At 46.0% G+C, this 16,323-nt stretch overlaps 1 protein-coding gene across 1 annotated transcript in view; it reads left to right on the top strand.

Moving 5' to 3' along the window:
* Positions 1 to 6,914: 6,914 nt before the first annotated feature.
* The window catches only part of LOC115119781 (glutamate receptor ionotropic, NMDA 2C-like), a 108,464-nt gene continuing 99,055 nt past the window's right edge, over positions 6,915 to 16,323 (top strand). The window contains exon 1 of the mRNA XM_065010238.1: positions 6,915 to 7,003. The gene's annotated coding sequence lies outside the window, so the exon portion shown is untranslated. The remainder of the gene's footprint in view (positions 7,004 to 16,323) is intronic.

The raw sequence follows: 16,323 nt of genomic DNA, 5'->3' as shown, positions 1-16,323 counted from the left end.
GGAACAATGGAGGGAGCTATGTAGGGAGGGATGGATGGTAGCTGTTTTGAGGAGCTATGTAGGGAGTGATGGATGGTAGCTGTTTTGAGGAGCTATGTAGGGAGTGATGGATGGTAGCTGTTTTGAGGAGCTATGTAGGGAGTGATGGATGGTAGCTGTTTTGAGGAGCTATGTAGGGAATGGATGGATGGTAGATGTTTTGAGGAGCTATGTAAGGAGGGATGGATGGTAGCTGTTTTGAGGGAGCTATGTAGGGAGGGATGGATGGTAGCTGTTTTGAGGAGCTATGATGGATGGTAGCTGGAGGGATGGATTGGTAGCTGTTTTGAGGGAGATGGATATATGGGAGGGATGGATGGTAGCTGTTTTGAGGAGCTATGTAGGGAGGGATGGATGGTAGCTGTTTGAGGAGCTAGGTAGCAAGGGATGGATGGTAGCTGTTTGAGGGAGGAGCTATTTAGGGAGGGATGGATGGTAGCTGTTTTGAGGGAGCTATGTAGGGAGGGATGGATGGTAGCTGTTTTGGGGAGCTATGTAGAAAGGGATGGATGGTAGCTGTTTTGAGGGAGCTAGGTAGGAAGGGATGGATGGTAGCTGTTTTGCGAGAGCTGTGTATGAAGGGATGGATGGTAGCTGTTTTGTGGAGCTATGTAGGGAGGGATGGATGGTAGCTGTTTTGAGGGAGCTATGTAGGAAGGGATGGATGGTAGCTGTTTTGAGGAGCTAGGTAGCAAGGGATGGATGGTAGCTGTTTTGAGCGAGCTGTGTATGAAGGGATGGATGGTAGTTGTTTTGTGGAGCTATGTAGGGAGGGATGGATGGTAGCTGTTTTGAGGAGCGATGTAGGGAGGGATGGATGGTAGCTGTTTGAGGAGCTATGTAGGGAGTGATGGATGGTAGCTGTTTTGAGGGAGCTATGTAGGGAGGGATGGATGGTAGCTGTTTTGAGGAGCTATATAGGGAGGGATAGATGGTAGCTGTTTTGAGGGAGCTATGTAGGGAGGGATGAATGGTAGCTGTTTTGAGGGAGCTATGTAGGGAGGGATGGATGGTAGCTGTTTTGAGGGAGCTATGTAGGGAGGGATGAATGGTAGCTGTTTTGAGGAGCTATGTAAGGAGTGATGGATGGTAGCTGTTTTGAGGAGCTATGTAGGGAGGGATGGATGGTAGCTGTTTTGAGGAGCTATGTAGGGAATGGATGGATGGTAGCTGTTTTGAGGAGTTATGTAGGAAGGGATGGATGGTAGCTGTTTGAGGGAGGAGCTATGTAGGGAGGGATGGATGGTAGCTGTTTTGAGGAGCTATGTAGGGAGGGATGGATGGTAGCTGTTTTGAGGAGCTATGTAGGGAGGGATGGATGGTAGCTGTTTTGAGGAGCTATGTAAGGAGGGATGGATGGTAGCTGTTTTCAGGGAGATATGTAGGGAGGGGTGGATGGTAGCTGTTTTGAGGAGCTATGTAGGGAGGGATGGATGGTAGCTGTTTTGAGGAGCTATGTAAGGAGGGATGGATGGTAGCTGTTTTCAGGGAGATATGTAGGGAGGGATGGATGGTAGCTGTTTTGAGGAGATATGTAGGGAGGGATGGATGGTAGCTGTTTTGAGGAGCTATGTAGGGAGGGATGGATGGTAGCTGTTTTGAGGAGCTATGTAAGGAGGGATGGATGGTAGCTGTTTTCAGGGAGATATGTAGGGAGGGGTGGATGGTAGCTGTTTTGAGGAGCTATGTAAGGAGGGATGAATGGTAGCTGTTTTCAGGGAGATATGTAGGGAGGGGTGGATGGTAGCTGTTTTGCGGAGCTTTGTAGGGCCGGATGGATGGTAGCTATTTCGAGGAGCTATGTAGGGAGGGATGGATGGTAGCTATATTGCCTGTTGAAGCAGGACAGTCAGGTCATGGAGAGAGTGCATATGCCTCCCTTTCCCACTGCTCCTGCCCCTGACATGTGTGCTGTTTTACATCCCTAACATCCCCTAAAGCTTCAATATAAACAGGAAGAAACACTGACTATGACATCAAGACCCTGGCACTCAAGTAAACCCCAATTACTGTAAGTACGTAGAATGGAGTGGAGAAAATATGGTGAGCCAATGAGATATGAGGCATCAGCTGTAATGACGTTAATACTGGGACCACATGGAGGGTCTACCAAATGCTTCTATTCAAAACGGCACAGGGAGGAAGACTGTTTGTACCAACCTTCAGAAGCAGACATACTACTGTACGCATCCATTAGAGCCGCTCCCTACACTCTCCTTATCTCTTGCTTTACATCTCTCCCATCTGTTTGCCTTATTGATTAGTTATCGATCAGGGAATGCCATCTTTATAAACTGTTGATCAAGAGCAGAGAATCCATAGATTTTTATTATATGGGGAAATCGATGGGGTCACACAGCCACAGCCCCTGGGCCTCTCCCAACAGCTAAAGAGGAACATATCACAGCCCCTGGGCCTCTCCCAACAGCTAGAGAGGAACATATCACAACCCCTGGGCCTCTCCCAACAGCTAAAGAGGAACATATCACAGCCCCTGGGCCTCTCCCAACAGCTAAAGAGGAACATATCACAGCCCCTGGGCCTCTCCCAACAGCTAAAGAGGAACATATCACAGCCACTGGGCTTCTCCCAACAGCTAAAGAGGAACATATCACAGCCCCTGGGCCTCTCCCAACAGCTAAAGAGGAACATATCACAGCCCCTGGGCCTCTCCCAACAGCTAAAGAGGAACATATCACAGCCACTGGGCTTCTCCCAACAGCTAAAGAGGAACATATCACAGCCCCTGGGCCTCTCCCAACAACTAAAGAGGAACATATCACAGCCCCTGGGCCTCTCCCAACAGCTAAAGAGGAACATATCACAGCCCCCTTGCCTCTCCCGACAGCTAAAGAGGAACATATCACAGCCCCCGGGCCTCTCCCAACAGCTAAAGAGAAACATATCACAGCCCCTGGGCCTCTCCCAACAGCTAAAGAGGAACATATCACAGCGCCTGGGCCTCTCCCAACAGCTAAAGAGAAACATATCACAGCCCCCGGGCCTCTCCCAACAGCTAAAGAGGAACATATCACAGCCCCCGGGCCTCTCCCAACAGCTAAAGAGGAACATATCACAGCCCCTGGGCCTCTCCCAACAGCTAAAGAGGAACATATCACAGCCCCTGGGCCTCTCCCAACAGCTAAAGAGGAACATATCACAGCCCCTGGCCTCTCCCAACAGCTAAAGAGGAACATATCACAGCCCCCGGGCCTCTCCCAACAGCTAAAGAGGAACATATCACAGCCCCCGGGCCTCTCCCAACAGCTAAAGAGGAACATATCACAGCCCCTGGCCTCTCCCAACAGCTAAAGAGGAACATATCACAGCCCCTGGGCCTCTCCCAACAGCTAAAGAGGAACATATCACAGCCCCTGGGCCTCTCCCAACAGCTAAAGAGGAACATATCACAGTAGCGACACATCGCTCAGCGCTGCCATGACAGGCTCATGAGATACATTTAGATAGAAAAAAATATAGATTTTTGCAGCGATATTTTTCCTGAGATAGTTTAGTGTGTTGTTTGGCAGTCCCTTGTCTCGAACAGAAGTGGGAGAGTGTTTTCCCTATTGTTTTGCAATAGGATGTAAAATCCCATGTCGTTCTTCAAAAACTCTTTAAACCCATTGCACATGCCTTGCTTCTGTGGATATTCTGATGAGGAGATGACAGTATGAAAAGGCCACCTGATGAAGGCTGTTCATTCCTGTGTACGTAAGCATGCATGTATTCATGTGCATGTGTGCTTGCATGTGGTGGCGTAGTCAAATCATTTGCAGGCTACTCAAGATTTTTATATCACTGCACAACACCAACCAGACTGCAAGACAAACATCTTCTGTACAGATTCACTTCATTTCTGCTTTACTGAGAAGAGAGGAAGCACAGTGCAAAACATGATTTAAAGTATCCCTGACATTTTTTCACAGCAATTTCAATCTTCTATCCAGCACTGTATTTCTCTCCAAAATATCATTTTAGCTCTCCTTTTATGATTGCCTCTTCCTTCCTTCGAAATTGCTAGTTTCCCTATTTTATGATAGTATTTGTTGGGACAAGCAGGTCAAAACATGGGACTATTTATCAAGCCAGAAATGCAATAGAAATAAGAGATGAGAGAGAACATGTAAATCAGAATCCCTGGTAACCAATTAAAATTGAGATAACTATTGTTATGGTTACCACAGATTGGCACAGTCACAGTCGCTATGCTACAGTATAAGGAAGAGGGAACAGATGATGGATGATCAAATGCAGTCTCTCCAAATGATGTAAACAACGCTTACACTTGTAAGCATAAGTTCACTTCACAGCTCACTCCTTGTCCAGACTGAGGATTGTGACGCTGACTCAATAGCGAGGCAGCATCTGGAAATCCACCAAATTCAGGTATTTGGCTCCTGCTCCGGAGCTCTTAGCCAAGTAGCTTATTCACTCCCAGTGAGCTGAATCAATCACCATGTTACATAAATGAGACAAGAGAGGGAATCAGTCCCTTCTAAAAGAGAGTTAAAGTAAATAAGCCATTGACTCTGTACTGATGTATACCTGAGGGATGATTGTGAATGGTTCCCTACTTATTTTGTTGTCATTGGGTCCTTTCCTCAAAACCTACAGTATTTGCATTCACTTACAATAGTGTCTCCCAAAAGTACTGAAGTGCACTTCAGTGTCAGATCACAGACAGACGGAGGGCAGACAAAAAGAGAGAGAGAGAGAGACAGATATTTGGAGCGACACAGAGGGAAAGAGACAAAAATTATAGACAGAGACACGATGGGGAATTAAAAAAGAGAGAGGGGAGAGAGAGAGAGAAAGAGAGAGAAATACTTTTTAAAGTTTAATATTTACTGTTAATTTTGATTGTTGATTTCACTTTTCTTTATTATCTATTCCACTTGCTTTGGCAATGTAAACATACATTTCCTATGCCAATAAAGTCCTTCAATTTAAAATTTAAATTGAGAGAGAGGGAGAGAGAGAGAGAGAAAGAGAGAAAGAGAGAGAGGGGGAGAGAAAAAGAGAGAGAGAAAGAGAGCATGAGAGAGAGTGAAAGAGAGAGAGCGAGAGAGAGAGAGAGAGAGAGAGAGAGAGAGAGAGAGAGAGAGAGAACAGATAAATATATAGGAGAGAGAAGAGAGTGAGTAATGAAAATAGAGTTAGGGGGAGAAAGCACAGGGGAGACATGAGAGAGCTTAAGTGAGGGAGAGAGAGGAGGGGTAGAGAGAAGGTAAGGCATACCATGTTTTCCAGGTGAGCATTTAAATGCTAGACCTGTTGATGTGATGGAGTCAGGAGCAGAAAGACAGACAGAACTCAATGAATGAATCAGTGTGAAGGGGTACTTGAGAGAGAAAGATACACACAGAGAGAGAGAGAGAGACAGACAGACAGACAGACAGACAGACAGACAGACAGACAGACAGACAGACAGACAGACAGACAGACAGACAGACAGACAGACAGACAGACAGACAGACAGACAGACAGACAGACAGACAGAAAGGATATGGAGTCACGTTAAATGAGTTGCTGATATCGGGCAGTGCCGAGCAGTCGGGAGGGAGAGACCGAGGGGAGGGGTGGAGAAATAGTAAGCAGGGAGGGAGAGTGAGTGAGTGAGTGAGAGAGAGAGGGAGGGAGAGAGAGAATCAAAGGATAAATCCTTACTACATAATGATTAGGACTCACAAGCCCTTCCTGTGACATGGAGTGTAGAAGCCAGGATTACAACGGGACAGAGTAAAGAGGCTACAGGCAACACAGGGGGAAGGAGGGATACAGGTGCAAGAAGAGGAAGGGGCACACGGGAACAACAAGTGCATTGAACACGGCCACTAAAGGTTTCAGGGATCCATGCAACAACCTGCATCAAGAGCGATTTGGAAGCGTCTGACCTGCTGCTGCTGTCCTCTGTCTGGGCCATCTGTCTGTGGGTGTTGGAGCTAGCAGACCCAAGCCCAGCATCTGGACAGCACTGTGTCTTACTTAATGGAGGGGCCAGCGTGCTGCTGGAGAGCACGGGGAGCAACCGGAGGCTCAGGTTATCCTGCAGACATGAATTCGATGAGAAATTGACATATAGTTGATGAGTGTGTCATCAAAAAGATGGAGTACATCTGTTTCTTTCACCTGGGCGAGACAGCAGTGGGCAGTGAGAGAAGGAAGAGGGCGTCGGGCGCAGAGTCTTGACTGTCGGAAGACGTGAAGAATTTCACTGAATCGACCACTTGTTTTCGGGTGTTTTTTTATGGCTCTAACTCTGCGTTATTGGGCCACTTCTGAGATATTTTCTCTTGGCCAGGAAGTGGATACAGATTAGATGTGTTATCAGAGGTGAGAGGCTGCTGAAGACCAGCCAAGACACAGAAATTGTACACATACACATACACACACACACACACACACACACACACACACACACACACACACACACACACACACACACACACCTATTCGGTATGCTTCATAACAATGAGTACATATATACGCTCTCTGCCCTATTGAGCACACACATACTCACATACTCGCACACAGACACAGCCCATCTCGCACAACGCAACCTCTCTGGGGCTAGCTGTTCCAACTTCTACACCTTACACTGGAAATTAGCCTGTCACTACGGCCGTGGACTGCCTCATTCTGTTTATTAGTTGTTCCTTCTTTCCTCTGGCACCTGCTTTCTTCAATCACCCTCTATCACTCTATCCATACTTCCACCCCCCCCCCCCACCCCACCTCCCTTACCAGCAAGAGATAATGTGACCTTCTGCCAAAGTGCTGGAAACCATGCCACGGTCACAGCGGGCTCCTCTGTTGCTACTGAAATAGACTCAAACAAGTGCCGAAAGGAAGGGAGCGGGGGAGTGAGGGAAGGGAGACAAGGGAAAAAAGAGAAGCAGGACAGCTGAAGCCACGGAATGAGCCGGTGGGAGCCAGGGCTGGATGCGGATTGCCAACGCAGGTAATGGATCACCTTCCCTTTCCCTTCCCCTACCACTGCCTAGCCTAGAGCTGTACCCAGACCCACCGCACTTTACTGTCTCAGACTGCCTGCTTGTACCGGACAGAGAGGGGTCGGCTGGATGGAAATCATTCCCCCCCAAAATGTGATTGCAACGGGCTGCTGTCAATATTGTAATGTATCTCAGAAGTGAGGAGGCTGCTGCTTTGTCACAGGTGCTACATGTGTTTGTTTTGCTCTTCGAAAGTAAAGAGACGGTGTAGATACCCATCCTCCTCCCACTCAAGTCAGATGAAATGTAATGTATGCTTGGAAGTTAGAACTAAAATAAACAGTTTACTGTGAACTGTGGGGACTAGATCACAGGACCTGTGTAAGGCGTCAAAGGACTGGCTGTTGGCTGTGTGACCGTGTGGCAGTTTGACTGTGCCTGTGTGTCTATGGCTGGGCTTTACTTCACAGTGTCACAGAGGATTTGGCAAAGTTCGATTCATCATTATAAACAGGAAAAACAGAACAGCTGAGAAGGACTGCAGTTGTACACTGCATGCTGAAACTGCCAGAGAAATTGAATTGCCACTGAGGAGTGACTTTGGTCCTTTGGGACAAGAGAGTGAATGAGCCTTCTGTAATTATACTAGCATCCATCCCAGTGCTTTAATTTCATGAATACAGAGCAGTTCCTTGACGTTCTGTAGACAAACTCTACCTGCCAATTGTCTTCTGTTATGGCACTCCCACCCTGCGTTTGTATTTCAACTGAAGGAAGAAGAGAAAGATGAAGAATGAAATAATGAATGAATGAAAGAAAGAGAGAGAGAGAGAGAGAAAGAGAAAGACAGAGAGGGAGAGAGAGAGAGATATTTATTAGAAAGTGCCTTGATGGCATAGTTTATGAGGACAGTGGCTATCATTCAGCCCTGTCTTGAAGGGCATTTCAAAAGTGTATTCCGGTGTGGACACAGTTATCAATCCCAAATGTTCTATCTCTGTTTCTCAACCTCCTACACAGGACATGTTCAGTCACTTTAATTTGAGACACATGTCAAATTGTTCACAATTTGCTTGTTAAATTGATTGTTGAAATGTGATTTTTAAACGGACCACGTTATTCAAACTACAATGACCGTATCCACAACAACGTTCAAGGTCAGATACCGGTGAGAGAACCCCAAGCAGGGAGAACTTATCAACGTGGATATCCATATACACTGTATGAACCCCGTTAGGGTTTCCTGTAAGACAGTGGCACTGCTCTGAAAAAACACATTAAGAAAAAAAGATCAACCACCCGGTTTTATCATTTTTGGGGGAGGCATTTCACCTCAGTGCTTCCGAGACCATTTCCTAATACCTGTGGTATTTTTAGACCAGCTGGAGTGTGTGTGAGCCTGGTTCTAACCAAGGCAGATTGTCTAGTTCCATGCGTGGCCAAGCATTACCTGCCTAACAGGTTGGAGATTAGTATGCCAACATAGTACATTGGCATTATGCATTACTGTGTCTACTTTTTCTCTTAGAGTTTCACTTGGGAGAGAAAAATGTGTGAGCAGAATTAAATAATGTATTATAAACAGTAGACAGCTTAGCACCGGTTGTTCCAGTGAAAAATGGCTGTTCATTATGTTATTCCTTCCATATCGTGGTTTCCCTGATGAGATGTATAGTGAATAAGGGTGTGTGTGTGTGTGTGTGTGTGTTTGGGGGGAGAGGGTTAGCAGATGAGATCGTCCCATCGTTGGTAGCAAGGCTCTGTGTGACAGGGGAACAGATGCATTGATCCCTGGGTATGCTGGCTCTCCTCTTCTAGAACTGGTCCATCACACAGCATGGAATACACACACACACACAGATGCACACACAAGCACTCACTCACACACTGACGCTAAAACACACACACACACACACACACACACACACACACACACACACACACACACACACACACACACACACACACACACACACACACACACACACACACACACACACACACACACACACACACACACACACACACACACACACACACTATTGCAAAAACACAAGCACCCACAAGCACCCACACGCACATGCACACATACATACACACACATTCTGACTCACCAACGAACAGAGGCACACACACTCATTCGATCCATCCTACCATGGGAGACCAAAATGTACAATACCTCACCTGTCTACTTGTATATTGTTTTTGGAGTCCTTTTTTAAAAGAGGTTTTTAGGCTTTTAGGGTTGAAAATATCCTGACGTCCCCAACCCTGAGTGACAGTATAGAGCAGGGCAACAAAAGGGTTAAACCCTGAAGGACACGGGACTGGGGGAGGGGCGTACAGTAGGTCACCTAGAGAATAAATCAAATCAGCAATCAAGCCGAGATGTTTTTAACCGATGCTGGGCTTAATCCAGCCATCCTCCACTACATCACACAGTCATACTCAAACACTATTACACACACAGCACTGCACACAGAAAGGGTTCGCCAATGTTTACACTTAACTTTCTCTTTAGCTGTGTAGTTTAGTCTCATAGAGCACAAACATGAGGATAATCACAGCATAATCACAGCATTCTCCACTGGGTGTTTGTCCTGCTTTAATGGTGTGTGCATGTGCACCTAATCTGTGCATTTGAAACAGTATAGCTTCCGTCCCTCTCCTCGCCCCTACCTTGGCTCGAACCAGGGACCCTCTGCACACATAGACAACAGCCACCCTCGAAGCATCGTCACCCATCGCTCCACAAAAGCCGCGGCCCTTGCAGAGCAAGGGGAACAACTACTTCAAGGTCTCAGAGCGAGTGACGTCACCGATTGACACGCTATTAGTGCGCACCCTGCTAACTAGCTAGCCATTTCACATCAGTTACACATACATGCTGAAGGTGAGTCTGTGGGGAGAAAGAAAAAGTTGGTTCTTGTCTAAAACAACTGTCCTCAGTGGTCAGTTGTGAAATGTGCACTCTGCCTGGTCTGAGCCAAACTAGGAGACCCTCACCAAGTCCCATTAGCTGGCTGTTTGTTCCCTCCCATCCCAGTGTGTCTCCAATGACCTCCAGAGCTCTTGTCTCAGGGTTATCTGCTGCTTCGTCAGCTGTCCAGCCTGCCCCACGACACTCAGAGCTGATCAACTTAATGAAATGGTAGAGCTATCCGTCCTCACCCCATCCTCACCCAGTCTCCCCCTGTCCCTCCACACAGCAACACATCCCTCAACTCTGAGTGGAGAAAGGGCATGGAGAAGGGGGATAGGAGGGAGGTGGAGACAGGAGGCTGGTAAAATGACAAGGGGCCTTTACACCTGAACAAACAAACAAGACACACACATGCATGAGCTGCAAATTGATCAAGCCACAGGGACCAGCCAGACAAGCACACACTGAGCAGTAAACAATTTACTGCAGGGGGAAGGTGGCTTCATACCAGAGCAATCGAGCCAACGTCAAAGAAGTAGTAAATTCCACCCAGAACCAACGACGCTGCGTCATCACGTAATCCTTTCCCAGTGATATATGGCCCTCATAAAGTAGTGAATAATTAGGGCACCATACATGTTGAGAAACACATGAACTGTAACAGTTATACGTGTTTGCTGCCTGGTGTGTATGTTACAGTATGCCCCTGCAGCACTCACGTAGCAGGGGGTAGAGGTCTCCGGTGAGATTTTAAAGGGGAATTTAGAGGCTGGCTTCAGTCAGTGTCGTTCTCCTCCAGAAGTTTATTGCCGCTGTACTGCTTCACGGGCAACAGAGACTCCGGTCCCCATTTGTATTCAGTGTGCAGTGCTGTGTGCACCTTGTCTAACGTCCTGTCGCTGTTGAAAAGGAAAACTGACACAATGTTGCCTGGCTGGGGGAGCAGAGCGGCGTCTTCTCATCCTCTCTCTCTCTCTCTCTCTCTCTCTCTCTCTCTCTCTCTCTCTCTCTCTCTCTCTCTCTCTCTCTCTCTCTCGGACACTGACACTGACACCCACCTTAGATCGTATGAGTGTGCATCTGTGAGAATGTGTGTGTGTGTGTGGATGTGTGATTTGTAATGGGAAAAAAATGTAGTAGCCTAATTGCCATCTATTCACGCTTGTTGTGTCGTACATAATATTTCACAATTACAACTACAACCTTAGATTTCATTCCTGAGTATTGATGTGCTGCTTATTGCAATTAGATATCGATGCCATGGCTGTCCACGTCAAAATCTAAAGAACATCTCTAATTCCATTTGAACAGCTTGGAGTGGGCATGATTCATTTATATGAATCAGGTTTGGGGTTCTGTGATGCAGCCTTGGCAAAGTGACACCACAAAGTTGGAGTTTTGGGCAAAAGAAGTCCCTCAGGGCTCATTTAAAGAACTTAATAAGGGTACATTCAGTTTATCAGTACCTTCAGTTTGTTTGGCACCAACACTGTCACTTCAATCAATACTTTAGCTCCACTGAAAACGTATAAAAGTCAGATGCTTTACGACTATAGCTTTCATGGGTTTCTGTAGAACAGCATTTGTAACCATGTGTATGAGAAGAATCTGATAGCTTTGACATGGATTTGGCCCAGTTTTGGCATGTTAGTGAGATGTCAGGGAGAGAGGCGGAACTTAGTGTTGTCGCTGGTCTCAGCACATGGCAACAGAATGTTTAAATCAGCAAACACTCGATGGGATGGTTACCGTATAGTATACTGTATCCCAGAGGTAGATTATAAAACAAAGTGGTATGTTCATACGTGGGTGCTTGTGTGAGGGGTCTGTCAGGGTGGATGGGTGGGCAGCAGCCAGCAAGTCAGCTGTCAGAGCAGGATGGTGACATCTGGACTGGGAGGGGATTCTCCCATCTCCATCGTCAGCCATGGACCTCGGCTTAACCAGGGTTTTATCCTGATCTCTGCTCCACATACCATACAGACACACATGAGGGCCACAGACAGCACGGCCAAAGGCCAGGACTACAACCCAAAGCTTACACCACCACGACCATGTCGACCCAACCGTTTCTCACTTGACACTGTGATTTACAGTGCCTTCAGAAAGCATTCACACCCCCTTGACCATTTCCACATTTTGTTGTGTTACAAAGTGGGATTCAAATAGATTTAATTGGGATTTTATTGACAAAGATCTTCACAAAATACTCTGTTATGTCAAAGTGGAAGAACATTTTAACGTTTTTTTTTATGAATTGAAAATTAAACACTAACATATCTTGATTAGAAAATTATTCAACCCCCTGAGTCAATACAGATTAGAATCACCTTTGGCAGCCATTACAGCTCTGGACACCTGAATTGTACAATATTTCCCATTATTCTTAAAGGAATTCTTCAAGCTCTGTCAAGTTGGTTTTTGATCATTGCTAGACAGCCATTTTCAGGTCTTGCCATAGATTTTCAAGACAATTTAATTCAAAACTGTATCTAGGCCACTCAGGAAAATTCAATGCCGTCTTGGTAATGCAACTCCAGTGTATATTTGGCCTTGTGTTTTAGGTAATGCTGAGAGGTGAATTTGTCTCCCAGCGTCTGTTGGAAAGCAGACTGAACCAAGTTCTCCTCTAGAATGTTGCCAGTGCTTAGCTCTATTCCGTTTATTTATCCTAAAAAACTCTCTAGTCCTTTCCAATGACAAGCATTTTATTTTTTATTTTTTATTTCACCTTTATTTAACCAGGTAGGCAAGTTGAGAACAAGTTCTCATTTACAATTGCGACCTGGCCAAGATAAAGCAAAGCAGTTCGACAGATACAACGACACAGAGTTACACATGGAGTAAAACAAAACATACAGTCAATAATACAGTATAAACAAGTCTATATACAATGTGAGCAAATGAGGTGAGAAGGGAGGTAAAGGCAAAAAAGGCCATGGTGGCAAAGTAAATACAATATAGCAAGTAAAACACTGGAATGGTAGTTTTGCAATGGAAGAATGTGCAAAGTAGAAATAAAAATAATGGGGTGCAAAGGAGCAAAATAAATAAATAAAATAAATACAGTTGGGAAAGAGGTAGTTGTTTGGCCTAAATTATAGGTGGGCTATGTACAGGTGCAGTAATCTGTGAGCTGCTCTGACAGTTGGTGCTTAAAGCTAGTGAGGGAGATAAGTGTTTCCAGTTTCAGAGATTTTTGTAGTTCGTTCCAGTCATTGGCAGCAGAGAACTGGAAGGAGAGGCGGCCAAAGAAAGAATTGGTTTTGGGGGTGACTAGAGAGATATACCTGCTGGAGCGTGTGCTACAGGTGGGAGATGCTATGGTGACCAGCGAGCTGAGATAAGGGGGGACTTTACCTAACAGGGTCTTGTAGATGACATGGAGCCAGTGGGTTTGGTGACGAGTATGAAGCGAGGGCCAACGAGAGCGTACAGGTCGCAATGGTGGGTAGTATATGGGGCTTTGGTGACAAAACGGATTGCACTGTGATAGACTGCATCCAATTTGTTGAGTAGGGTATTGGAGGCTATTTTGTAAATGACATCGCCAAAGTCGAGGATTGGTAGGATGGTCAGTTTTACAAGGGTATGTTTGGCAGCATGAGTGAAGGATGCTTTGTTGCGAAATAGGAAGCCAATTCTAGATTTAACTTTGGATTGGAGATGTTTGATATGGGTCTGGAAGGAGAGTTTACAGTCTAACCAGACACCTAAGTATTTGTAGTTGTCCACGTATTCTAAGTCTGAGCCGTCCAGTGTAGTGATGTTGGACAGGCGGGTAGGTGCATGTAGCAATCGGTTGAAGAGCATGCATTTAGTTTTACTTGTATTTAAGAGCAATTGGAGGACACAGAAGGAGAGTTGTATGGCATTGAAGCTTGCCTGGAGGGTTGTTAACACAGTGTCCAAAGAAGGGCCAGAAGTATACAGAATGGTGTCGTCTGCATAGAGGTGGATCAGAGACTCACCAGCAGCAAGAGCGACCTCATTGATGTATACAGAGAAGAGAGTCGGTCCAAGAATTGAACCCTGTGGCACCCCCATAGAGACTGCCAGAGGTCCGGACAGCAGACCCTCCGATTTGACACACGGAACTCTATCAGAGAAGTAGTTGGTGAACCAGGCGAGGCAATCATTTGAGAAACCAAGGCTGTCGAGTCTGCCGATGAGGATGTGGTGATTGACAGAGTCGAAAGCCTTGGCCAGATCAATGAATACGGCTGCACAGTAATGTTTCTTATCGATGGCGGTTAAGATATCGTTTAGGACCTTGAGCGTGGCTGAGGTGCACCCATGACCAGCTCTGAAACCAGATTGCATAGCAGAGAAGGTATTCGAAATGGTCGGTAATCTGTTTGTTGACTTGGCTTTCGAAGACCTTAGAAAGGCATGGTAGGATAGATATAGGTCTGTAGCAGTTTGGGTCAAGAGTGTCCCCCCCTTTGAAGAGGGGGATGACCGCAGCTGCTTTCCAATCTTTGGGAATCTCAGACGACACGAAAGAGAGGTTGAACAGGCTAGTAATAGGGGTGGCAACAATTTCGGCAGATAATTTTAGAAAGAAAGGGTCCAGATTGTCTAGCCCGGCTGATTTGTAGGGGTCCAGATTTTGCAGCTCTTTCAGAACATCAGCTGAACGGATTTGGGAGAAGGAGAAATGGGGAAGGCTCGTGCGAGTTGCTGTTGGGGGTGCAGTGCTGTTGACCGGGGTAGGAGTAGCCAGGTGGAAAGCATGGCCAGCCGTAGAAAAATGCTTATTGAAATTCTCAATTATTGTGGATTTATCAGTGGTGACAGTGTTTCCTATCTTCAGTGCAGTGGGCAGCTGGGAGGAAGTGTTCTTATTCTCCATGGACTTTACAGTGTCCCAGAACTTTTTTGAGTTAGTGTTGCAGGAAGCAAATTTCTGCTTGAAAAAGCTAGCCTTGGCTTTTCTAACTGCCTGTGTATAACGGTTTCTAGCTTCCCTGAACAGCTGCATATCACGGGGGCTGTTCGATGCTAATGCAGAACGCCATAGGATGTTTTTGTGTTGGTTAAGGGCAGTCAGGTCTGGGGAGAACCAAGGGCTATATCTGTTCCTGGTTCTAAATTTCTTGAATGGGGCATGTTTATTTAAGATGGTTAGGAAGGCATTTAAAAAAATATCCAGGCATCCTCTACTGACGGGATGAGATCAATATCCTTCCAGGATACCCCGGCCAGGTCGATTAGAAAGGCCTGCTCGCTGAAGTGTTTCAGGGAGCGTTTTACAGTGATGAGTGGAGGTCGTTTGACCGCTGACCCATTACGGATGTAGGCAATGAGGCAGTGATCGCTGAGATCTTGGTTGAAGACAGCAGAGGTGTATTTAGAGGGGAAGTTGGTTAGGATGATATCTATGAGGGTGCCCGTGCTTAAGGCTTTGGGGAGGTACCTGGTAGGTTCATTGATAATTTGTGTGAGATTGAGGGCATCAAGTTTAGATTGTAGGATGGCTGGGGTGTTAAGCATGTTCCAGTTTAGGTCGCCTAGCAGCACGAGCTCTGAAGATAGATGGGGGGCAATCAGTTCACATATGGTGTCCAGAGCACAGCTGGGGGCAGAGGGTGGTCTATAGCAGGCGGCAACGGTGAGAGACTTGTTTTTAGAGAGGTGGATTTTTAAAAGTAGAAGTTCAAATTGTTTGGGTACAGACCTGGATAGTAGGACAGAACTATGCAGGCTATCTTTGCAGTAGATTGCAACACCGCCCCCTTTGGCAGTTCTATCTTGTCTGAAAATGTTGTAGTTTGGAATTAAAATTTCAGAATTTTTGGTGGTCTTCCTAAGCCAGGATTCAGACACAGCTAGAACATCCGGGTTGGCAGAGTGTGCTAAAGCAGTGAATAGAACAAACTTATGGAGGAGGCTTCTAACATTATGCAGCCACCACCATACTTGAACATATGAAGAGTGGTACTCAGTGATGTGTTGTGTTGGATTTGCCCCAAAGATAATGCTTTGTGTTCAGGACAAAAAAGTTCATTTCTTTGCCACATTTTTTGCAGTATTACTTTAGAACCTTATTGCAAATAGGATGCATGGAACCTTGAGGAACACCAAAATTTACAGTTGATTTGTCAGAGGACAAACCATCCACAGAGACAAACTGATATCTTTCCGACAGATAAGATCTAAACCAGGCCAGAACTTGTCCGTGTAGACCAATTTGGGTTTCCAATCTCTCCAAAAGAATGTGGTGATCGATGGTATCAAAAGCAGCACTAAGGTCTAGGAGCACGAGGACAGATGCAGAGCCTCAGTCTGACGCCATTAAAAGGTCATTTACCACCTTCGCAAGTGCAGTCTCAGTGCTATGATGGGGTCTAAAACCAGACTGAAGCGTTTCCTATACATTGTTTGTCTTCAGGAAGGCAGTGA

This window comes from Oncorhynchus nerka, linkage group LG26 (assembly GCF_034236695.1).
Source record: "Oncorhynchus nerka isolate Pitt River linkage group LG26, Oner_Uvic_2.0, whole genome shotgun sequence".
In the NCBI taxonomy this organism is placed as follows: domain Eukaryota; kingdom Metazoa; phylum Chordata; class Actinopteri; order Salmoniformes; family Salmonidae; genus Oncorhynchus; species Oncorhynchus nerka.
This window is presented reverse-complemented; position numbering and strand designations above follow the sequence as displayed.